The following is a 9,708-nucleotide window of genomic DNA, read 5'->3' as shown; positions in this document are numbered from 1 at the left end:
GGCAACAGCGACAACTTGTAACAAGAGCAATTCCAGCTGGGGATATGGGGATAAATATTTCATTGTGACATTGGTTAAGCACTGGAGAAGTAAGGCTATGGGATCTTCATCCTTGAAACAGTAGAAACTCAACTTGACAAGGCCCTGAGCAGCCTGACCTGGCTTGGTAGCTGGCTCTGAGACAGGGGTTGGACTAGACAGCCTCCAGAGATACCTACCAACAAAACCTTTTTCATTCTAAACAGCATGCAATGTCACTGTAATTTCTCTAGTATTGCATTCACATCCCATTTAATTAGGCAATAAAGAGACAGAAGAAAAAAGAGAAGGGTAGGAAGTAATTGAAGCTATTTGATTTCTTGAATTGAGAAAAAAACCGAAAGTCCGTGGCAACAACTGCCATTTAGTTAATTCAGCACCCTTATTTAAAATAAATAGCATTTCTTTATCAAGCCTCTTTATCAAGTTTATGGTGTATTTATTCTTTATATGACACTTCATTACTGTCAGCCATGACCTGAGAAACTTGACAGATGGAGAAAGAACAGCAGTTCACTGGCAGAACTGGAAACAGAATGTGCTCTTCCAGTGTTCAAAGCTTTAGACAATTTTGCCTGTTTTCTGTTGGGAGAGCTCTTTTTTATACTGCTGTTTTAATGGAGAGTCAAACTAAATGAATGCTGTTCTTGTCCACACTTGGACAAAATATGGCCAGCTTGCTAGGTCATGTTAGAGAGCACTTCACCAGCAAGGATCTCTGCTGATGTAATTTCTAATTTATTTGTTTTAAATGACATTAATGTAATCTGAGTCCCCATGTTCCAGTGAATTCCTGGACAGAGTAAAGGGAAGTCATACATAGACTCTGTTTTTTCTCCCAAGATCCCAGCACAAAATAGAAATGGGACGAAATAGCCACCAGAGTAAAAAGCTCTTCTGTTCCAGCTGTTCTATTATGACAGCTTGAGCCCCTGGACGTTTTGTCTCCTGTTGAGCTACTCCTTTTCCTGTCTTGTTTTCTCCAGCCTGACAGCTAATTTACTGGCTCCCTATTCAATTCTGCCTTCCTTCAGACTTTTTTTTCACAGCCTGTTTTATAACATTGCTATCCTTTCTGCATTCATTTTTGGGTCATGGTGGTGGGGACTCCTGGCAGGTCATTGTAATTAATCACGTGCATGAGTCCAATCCGCTTTGCCTCTCTGAGGAAAACATACAGCGGGATTCCAGTTTTCCTGGAAGGTTTTACTGTTTGAGCTTTGTTGTATTCTCCATAAGTTTTGACAGGACAGGATATCTTACTATTTGACTCTGCCTTTTCCTTTGGCAGTCAGACAAAGAAACCCAAAAATCAGGCACTATTGCTTTACTTACAAAGTTTGTTCAATTTATCTTGATTTATTTTTTTCCCCTGTTGGATGAATATATTTCTTGCAGTTGAGTTCCTGTCTTGGATGCATAAATCAATTTGTTTCCCACATTTTCTATGTGCATTTATTTGTACAGTCCTACCTGATGAAAGGTGGTAATAAACAATGGGCATGACCCTGGCAAATTCATTATATTAGGACTGTAAGTAATTGTAGGAAATGTTTTCAAAGAATGCTACTAATGGTGAAAGCAACAAAAGATTTTAATTATTTTCAGAGAACTATGTGTGTATTTCTATCCAACAGTGGTTGAAAGCAGATATTTCAGCTTGGCGTTACAGGCTGCTGTGGCAGACACCACCTATGGGGAAGTTCTTTCTCCTTGAACAGTTAGAATCTGGTTCATACCAAAATCCTGAGGACTTATGTATCAAAGAAAAGTTCTGTGAGTATTTTCTATCCTCTGGATAATTTTACTATTCGTACAAAGGTCCAATACACTGGAAAACAGCTAAGCTATTTGGCTTCAGTAATGTCATGTTTGAATCTTGTAAAATGTGTTCACTCTTCACAACTCTTAAATCATATGGGAATATCTCTTAACAAAATTCCTGCAGAAATGAAACAGAACAAAACACAGTGTTTAGAGCAGATAGAAGTTCCGGTAAAATTATGAGATTATGGAAAGGAAGGAAGATCTGGATTTTTCAGTCTAGCAGATAGTAAATGAATATAATTGGAGCAAATATAATATTGTTAAACCAAAGTAGTAACATCAGTCTCCAAAGGAAATAGCTTGTTTTAATCCCCATATCCAACTCCCTCTGACATCAATAATAGCTCCAAATGACAATCCACAGTAATAGAAGTCTGTAGGTGAGTTAAGATGACTGTTTCTTGGAAAACTGAAAAAAATATGCACTGTGGGTAATGCAAATCTTAGTTGTTCTAACTGCATTGATCATAAAACCAGTTTATGAGTGCAGATGCCACTAGTCACACATAGAAAAATCTAGGCATTTGTGGAGGAAAACAGAAAAGAAAAACAGCTGATGAAATACAGTACTCTGCTGGAGACTGTTTCAGATATGGGACTGTGCTAATTTTGGATGAGATCCATTTCACCTATAACCTCTATAGCAATAAATTAAATAGTGCTACAAAACATCCAGTTTACAGTTTGGATGAAGCCATCATGATTTAGTGGGATAAACCATTTGTTATTAATGACACAAACTGTTTCTGCCTCAGTGCCAGAAGTGGTTCCTGGGCATTTTTAACTTTGTACCATAGCTGTAGACCTTAGGTCCCTTCCTTCCCAAGTTAAAATTTGAATGCCTAAAATGCTTCTGCATTTCAGACAGGAATCTTAACAGTTGTAACTTCAAAAGATGCCCTGAAATTACGGGCATCGGTACTAACTAGGCACATTCTAACATAGCTTGAGAGTTTCCAAGACCCTTTAACAGATATTTTTCATTCCATTCATCTGCAGAGGGGCTGTTTTTACTTCTGGCTTACTTTTGTTCTCAGTATTTTGTCTTCAAAAGAGAATGAAGGTAAGGAGCTTCCATCTAGCTGCTCTGTATTTGTGTGCCTAAATATTTCTCTTTTGAACAAAATTGAACCAAGAATTAAATTTTCTTCTTTGCTGCTGGAATTCTCTTTTCATTATCCTTTTAGGCCAAAGAAAAATAAGCCCACTGTACACATGGTCTTATCAAGGAAAAGCCAGGGACATGCTATATCCTTGTTCTCTGTACTTTTAAAGACAAATATAGACTTCTAAATTACCTAGAGCCTAAAGGGGGAGGTGGATTTTATTTATGACACTGGAGCTGCAGAAGGTGCTTCTGCTGGGCAGAATGGCTGTCCCTTTTCTGGTTTATGGTGGTGTCTCCATCCTCTAAAGAGACAAATCAGGCACTGATTTTAGACAGTCATAGTTCATGTTCACAAAGACTATACTTTAAATGTTACTCAAGTAATCTGCCTTAAGTTCATGAAATGCTTATTTCGTACCTATGAAATGTGAGACTTCATCTGGCAAAAGTGCTGCCTAGACCATTCTAAGCTTGAAAGACACTATAGAAAATTACAGGTGTCAAGTTTTTTTTCATACTGTCCTTTAGAAAACTGCTAGATTTGTTTTGCAGTACTGGGAACTTACAAAGCCAGGTGAAAAAAAGCAGCAGACATTAAAAAGAATGAAAAAGATTCAAGACCTACTCTGAACTAAACCCATTTACTTTTACAAGGGGCATGTTATACCCAATAAAACTGTCTACAGGAAACTTACATTATCAGGATCACAATAAGAAAATTGGACAGAAAACTGGGGTTTATACTGCAAGGGTAATTAAGCCCAAAATGCAGCTTGAAAATAGTCATAAAAAGTGACTTTGCTCTGGGAATAGTTAAAACTTATGGCCAAAAATATGAAAGGGCATTCATTGGCTCAGAATCTGAGACATTAATTTTGAATCTGTCTTTATTTGGTCTGTCACAAAAGGCTACACATTTACAAGGCAACTGTGCACCTGGGGCTGCTCTATGGCACTGAGGCCAAGGGGGAGAGGACAGAATCCATTATCATCTTAGACACCAAAGCAGGTTGTACATCTTTGAGATCAGCTCCTGGTCTGCATTAACATTCAAGCCATACCTGGAAATTGTTTGATAGAGTACTTGCTGGCCCAGGAAAAATGGTGCCAGGGAATTTAAGAGTTTAACATATTCAAGCTCCAGTGCCCAGGAATGTTCCCTGGCAGTGCTTGATTTGTTAACACAGAAGTAGCCAAAAGCCTTTTGTTTTAGACACTTAAAATGACACTTAGGACACCACTAGCAAAAGATGATCTCTACAGAAAATTAAAGCACTCACTGCAGAAAAAAATGCAAAGGAATTGTGAAGGTGATGGATGAAGGGATATGAAAAGTGCAATTAAAAATATAATTTTTTATTGGATAAATCGCTGAAAAAATCAATATCTATTAATCTTACTTGATTTTAAAATTCCAAAACAAACAACGGCACTACATTTTAAAATTATCAGTCTGATGGCATTATGTCTTTTCATTCTGAAGCATTACTGTGATTCCTTCCACATTCAATCAATATTGATCATCTTTTCTAGCATCATGTCTATCATTTTATGGATGTACCATTTCTATAGAATAACAGACCTATGCAACGTTAATCCTTATGTATTATTCTTTCTCATTGTCCTTATTCTTGTTGTGTTTTAATGTTTTATATTATTTTCCTTCCAATTTTCCAACTTCTAATTTGTATATTTTTACTGTTAGTTTTCTGAATTTACAAGATATCACACTAGTTATAGCTGCCTTCTTATTTTGTTTACTGGGTTTTTTTGTTTGTTTGTTTATAGGCTTATTACATTTTGAACATGAAGCAAAATGCCCATAATTGATTTCTAATTGACATATGATTTTTCTGCCTAAATTCTTTCTGTTAGCTTACTTGGCTCATATTTCTTTTCAGTTCTGGGAAATGCCTCCTTTCAAAGCACTAATTATGTATATTACTGCTTTGGACTTTATTGTGCTTAATGTAGCAAGACTGATCAAACTGCATTTTTGTACTTATACTGTCATTAAGTTTTGCTTACACAACAAATTCAACTTTATCTCTCACAATGAGATTTCAGTTCCTTGCATATACATTCAGATAGAATAAAAGAACTACTGTGTAATGTATGCTGAAATTTCAAGAATGTTTAAGTATTGTCAGTATCACATTCTTGTATTTCATTCGTATTGCTTTCACTGTATAACAGATTTATTTTCCTTAATCATTGGGCTGATGTTTACACTGATGTTCATTCTCTTTTATAGAATGAATCAAAGATTTTCAAAAACACAACAAGCAATATTTCCCTCTTGTTGTCTATTTTCTACAGCTTTGATTCTTAAATGTTAAGATTATTTTTGGTCTAAAAAATAATTTCCCATACATTTATTTCTGTATCAATTATATAATATTGAGGTTAAGATTCTAATAATTAATTAGATTAATTTTATTGAATGAATTATATCACTTCATATCAAAGATATTTATTCCAACTCCAGGTAGGGAAGAAAACATGACCTAGATCACAGTTGATGTTCTACTTGCCATAGGAATGAATTTGGAAAGAGAATTTTTTTATTTTGAGGTTATATATTTAGAGAAGTTGAGTAAGTCTGTTGAATTATTTGGGCTTCCTTATTATATGGTGTAGAGTTCAACTATGCTTCTATAACTTTGCATTTCCCTTTTTAATTTTCCTATTCCCCAATCTTTTATTTATAAGCACTGTTGTTAAGTGCTATTGATGTCAAAATATGCACATATATTTTTCTGTTCTGTCATTTATATTCTAAAAGATGTGTGAAAACAGAGATGGAGTTATTTTTTTACCTATATGTTATAGCTGACAACACAGAGGAATCTAAATGAAAGCTGATGCACAATCTGATATTTACAATTTTTTTGGCATTGTGTTGCAGTAAGCAATAAGAAGATGAGTGTTACCTCATGCATTGTCCATCACCACAGTAATTATTACCTAAATTCAGATAAAATGGACATTCTCTAATCCAGGGTAGCAATCAGAGGCTACACGACATTTGAAACTGCTTCTAAGAAAGAAATTAAAAACTTTTCTGGAGAATTTCCCTGTCAAATGAGGGCAAGTAGAATAAATTTTCAGCAAGCTCTGTCACTCAAGCTGAAAGAGAAAAAAATTGCATGATATTCCTTGGGTAAGGAAACAAGGGTTGTGTAGAAAAAAAGAAATAGATACTATCGTTTCTGTAAGCTCAGTGGAGCAATCCTCAAGAATCTTTCTATTTTAATTGCATTTTTATCTTGATTAAAAATGCTAGTATCCACAGTTTTGTTCCATTTTGTTATTCTTTTCCTAGGGGACAAGCAGGATTGCTGCTTGTACAGTGTAAATATCAGATCCTACTCTCTAAATAACAAAATGCTGAAAGAACTTATAAATCACAGGTGTTTCTGATGAAATATAGCTTGCAGGAAGAGAATATCATAAGCAATCCAATTTGGAAGTGTTCCATATAGAGGAACAGGATTAGTGTGTGCTAGAAAACACTGCTGGAGAAATTTTATTTAGATATTTAGAAAAAATCAGGGAAACTACCCAAATGAAATTATAGAATAATTGTGATCTATATTCATAGCAAAACCAGGAGAAATTAAGTTAATTTATTTGTTCTTTTAGTATATAAAGCTGGCTGTGCCCTGGAAAGCCTCAGACTGTGGTCTATAATTCTCTCCCTAATGGCTGCTGAATTGCTAGCTCCCATTCACATATTAATTCTTTGCAAATGTTATTTGGTGCAAAGACTCAAGATGTTCAGTCTTGAAAAAGGCTCAGGCTTCAAAGCACATTTGTCTTTCCCTCTCTCACCTATTCCAACCAGATTTTTTTTTTTACTAAACAATGGGAAATACCTTTCTCACTGAGAGATTTACTTCTCCTTACGAGTACCTGACAGTTAACCTTGGCAGTCATTTTATTGTAAGAGGATGCAAGAAAAATTTCTGAAAGTTCTGGGGCTCTGTTCATCTGGCAGCTAAAGGATTCCAGCACAGCTTTGCTTGGCCTCAGTCTGAGAGTATGGAAGCTTTAATTATCCATGTGAATTCCTTAAACCAAAGGGAGCCTGAAGGCTGAGGGGCATTTCCCAGTATATCTGCCTGAGAGGATATACACTGGGGAGTTTTTCTGTGCTTATGACTATTTCAAAATATTTTAGTTATCAAAAATCTACTGTACTCATTTGCATTCAGGGAATAATTACATTGTGTGGCTATTAATGCATATCAGCAGTTTCCCCTATTCATTATCTTTCTCCAAGTTATAAATCACATAATGGAACAACAGGATTTCCTATTGATTCCTGGTAGAATTTTGAATGGTTTGCAAAAACTTTACTAACTAATGCACGTCGATGTTATGAGAATATTTCCATTCCATAATTGTCTGTAAATCAGACACATTCTGGTAAGTATAATGTTTTCACGTAATACTTTTGAAAATTTTTAAGAACATACAAATCAATCTCAAAGCTGGGAGAATTATAATGTGTGGCAATGAGCTTTATAAATCATAAATATGCAAAAAAGTATCACCCAATGATAATCCCACAGAAATCAATGTGAAATGACTTTTAAAATTCCTTCTTATCAGGAATTTTAATGTCCTAACTTTTTTGTTTTTCATTTAGTAAGTCACTTCTTTTTCCACCATTTGCTCAGGAACTTCATACAGGAAAGCTTACTGTCATGATGTTGCTATCATGATATTGTCCAGCCATGAATGCACTTATATTCACAAACATTTGCGACCATAGAAACAATTCTCCAGGAACAGTCCATCCCAAGTCCAGCAGAGGTGTCTGCACCTTGCATAGGTAAAATACCATAACCTAAGTAAGAATAACACTTGGAGAATGCCCAGCTAAAACTCCATAACAGTTTTAAAGTTTTCCTAGTTCTTAATTTGACTTTGTCTAATGTGAACCTTAGCATAACCCTCATTAGATGCCATGTGGTTTTGCTTGTGCAAAAAACTGGATTCACAAATGCTACACTTGTGTGAAGTGGTGGCTTTCCCATCCCTGTGATGTGTCAGATCCACAGACAGGAGAATAAGCTGAAAAATTCACCTTTGCATTCTTGGACATGAGGACTGGAGAACTAAAGAACATTGTAACCAAGTTCTTACATCAATATTTGCAGTGAGGTGAAGTTTGTACCAGATGGAGATCCAAAGCATATATTTTAAGTACTGGGTTTCTGCTACTTTTTGCGACTTTAGGTTTTAAATTGCATTCTCCATATGAAGGTCTAGGAGAGATAACATTAAGGAACTACGAAGGAGAAAGGGCTATATTACTTGTAAGAATTGCTTCCCAAGACAGACTCTTAATCTTGGCAGAGAATCACAGGCTTGGTTCAGGAGAAAAGCAGAAATCAGCCTGACAATTCTAACAGGACAATTTTGACTATTCCTACCCCTGAGATTTTTGCACAGTTGCCTTTCTGTTACATTAGCTGTAAATCAACATGTGAACACAGTGAATAATTAATTAGAAAAAACCCCTGTAATCTGTGAAAACAGTAGTTTTATTTATTTCCCCTCATACTGAAGAAATAGAATTTAAAAACAGTTGCCACAAAATCATAAAAAACTGTGAAACAAAGATATCTGCATATTTTCAGACTCTTGGCCATGTACGATTTTTCTTCTTACCTACTTGATTTCAGAAATATTTAGTTGAATCACTGCAATTGGGACTTAAAAATTCTAGAGAAGAAGGGGACACACTATTTACATTAAAAAAATTACAGTCTTGTTATTTGCAATAACAAGATGTTCCTTCTTAAATGGGAAGGTGCCAAATGTCTTTGAAATATCAGAAGAGAAACTGTGTGAAGCATGTATTTCCTCTGGCATTATACAATATTTTTATAATGGATGAAAAGCTAAAATATTTTGGAATAAGCTTTAGATGAATAAAATTCAAATCAGACAGAATCTCACTGAAATGAGAATACATAGATGTAATTAGTAGCAATCCCTTGAATTTATGGCTATGCTAGTCTGAAAAGTCTTTTTATGTCTAATTGCTAATTGCTAGAGTTAACACCTAATGAAATGGGCTTGCATTTCTTCTGGTCTACAGAGTAATAATTTCATGGACTTTTTTTTTTTTTCAATAAAAGATTTCCATAGAGACTACTTTTCAAATCTAGTCTGAGTTTTTGCTGCCAGAATGGCTTAGTTCCAAAAGTTTTGTGAATGTATGTTTTTAAGTGTTGCCAGAATTAATTCTGAAGTCTTCTGTCCATGCAGAGAAAACTATCAAAAGTTTTAACCCATTGCCTCTTGTATACCCGACTTTATTAAAGGATGATATATGATTAGATCCTCAGTCAGCATAAATCAATCTAGTACAACCACGAAGATTTTTGCCAGCTCTGATCTAGTGTCTAGTCAATCCTTGGCCTGTTCACTAAAACAACAGATAAGTTTGCCAAGTTGGACATAGTAGCTTAATTTGAATTCTGCTTCGATATGAGAAAATTTGGCCTATAGTATCAATCAAAAATGTTTTGTTTGATGTCACAGGTAAAATAAAATTCATTTAAATTCATTTCATTGCCCCTTCTCTTATACTTGGTGAGGGTTTTTTTCCAGCAAGTTTGCACAGATTCAGATAGCAGTCTGTCATTGTTTGTTCTGGATCTTGACCCAGCTTCTGCAGAAGTCAAGGGCAAACTCCCATCGCTGCTGAGACAGAT

This window comes from Melospiza melodia, chromosome 3, assembly GCF_035770615.1.
Source record: "Melospiza melodia melodia isolate bMelMel2 chromosome 3, bMelMel2.pri, whole genome shotgun sequence".
NCBI lineage: Eukaryota > Metazoa > Chordata > Aves > Passeriformes > Passerellidae > Melospiza > Melospiza melodia.
Note: the sequence above shows the minus strand (reverse complement) of the source record.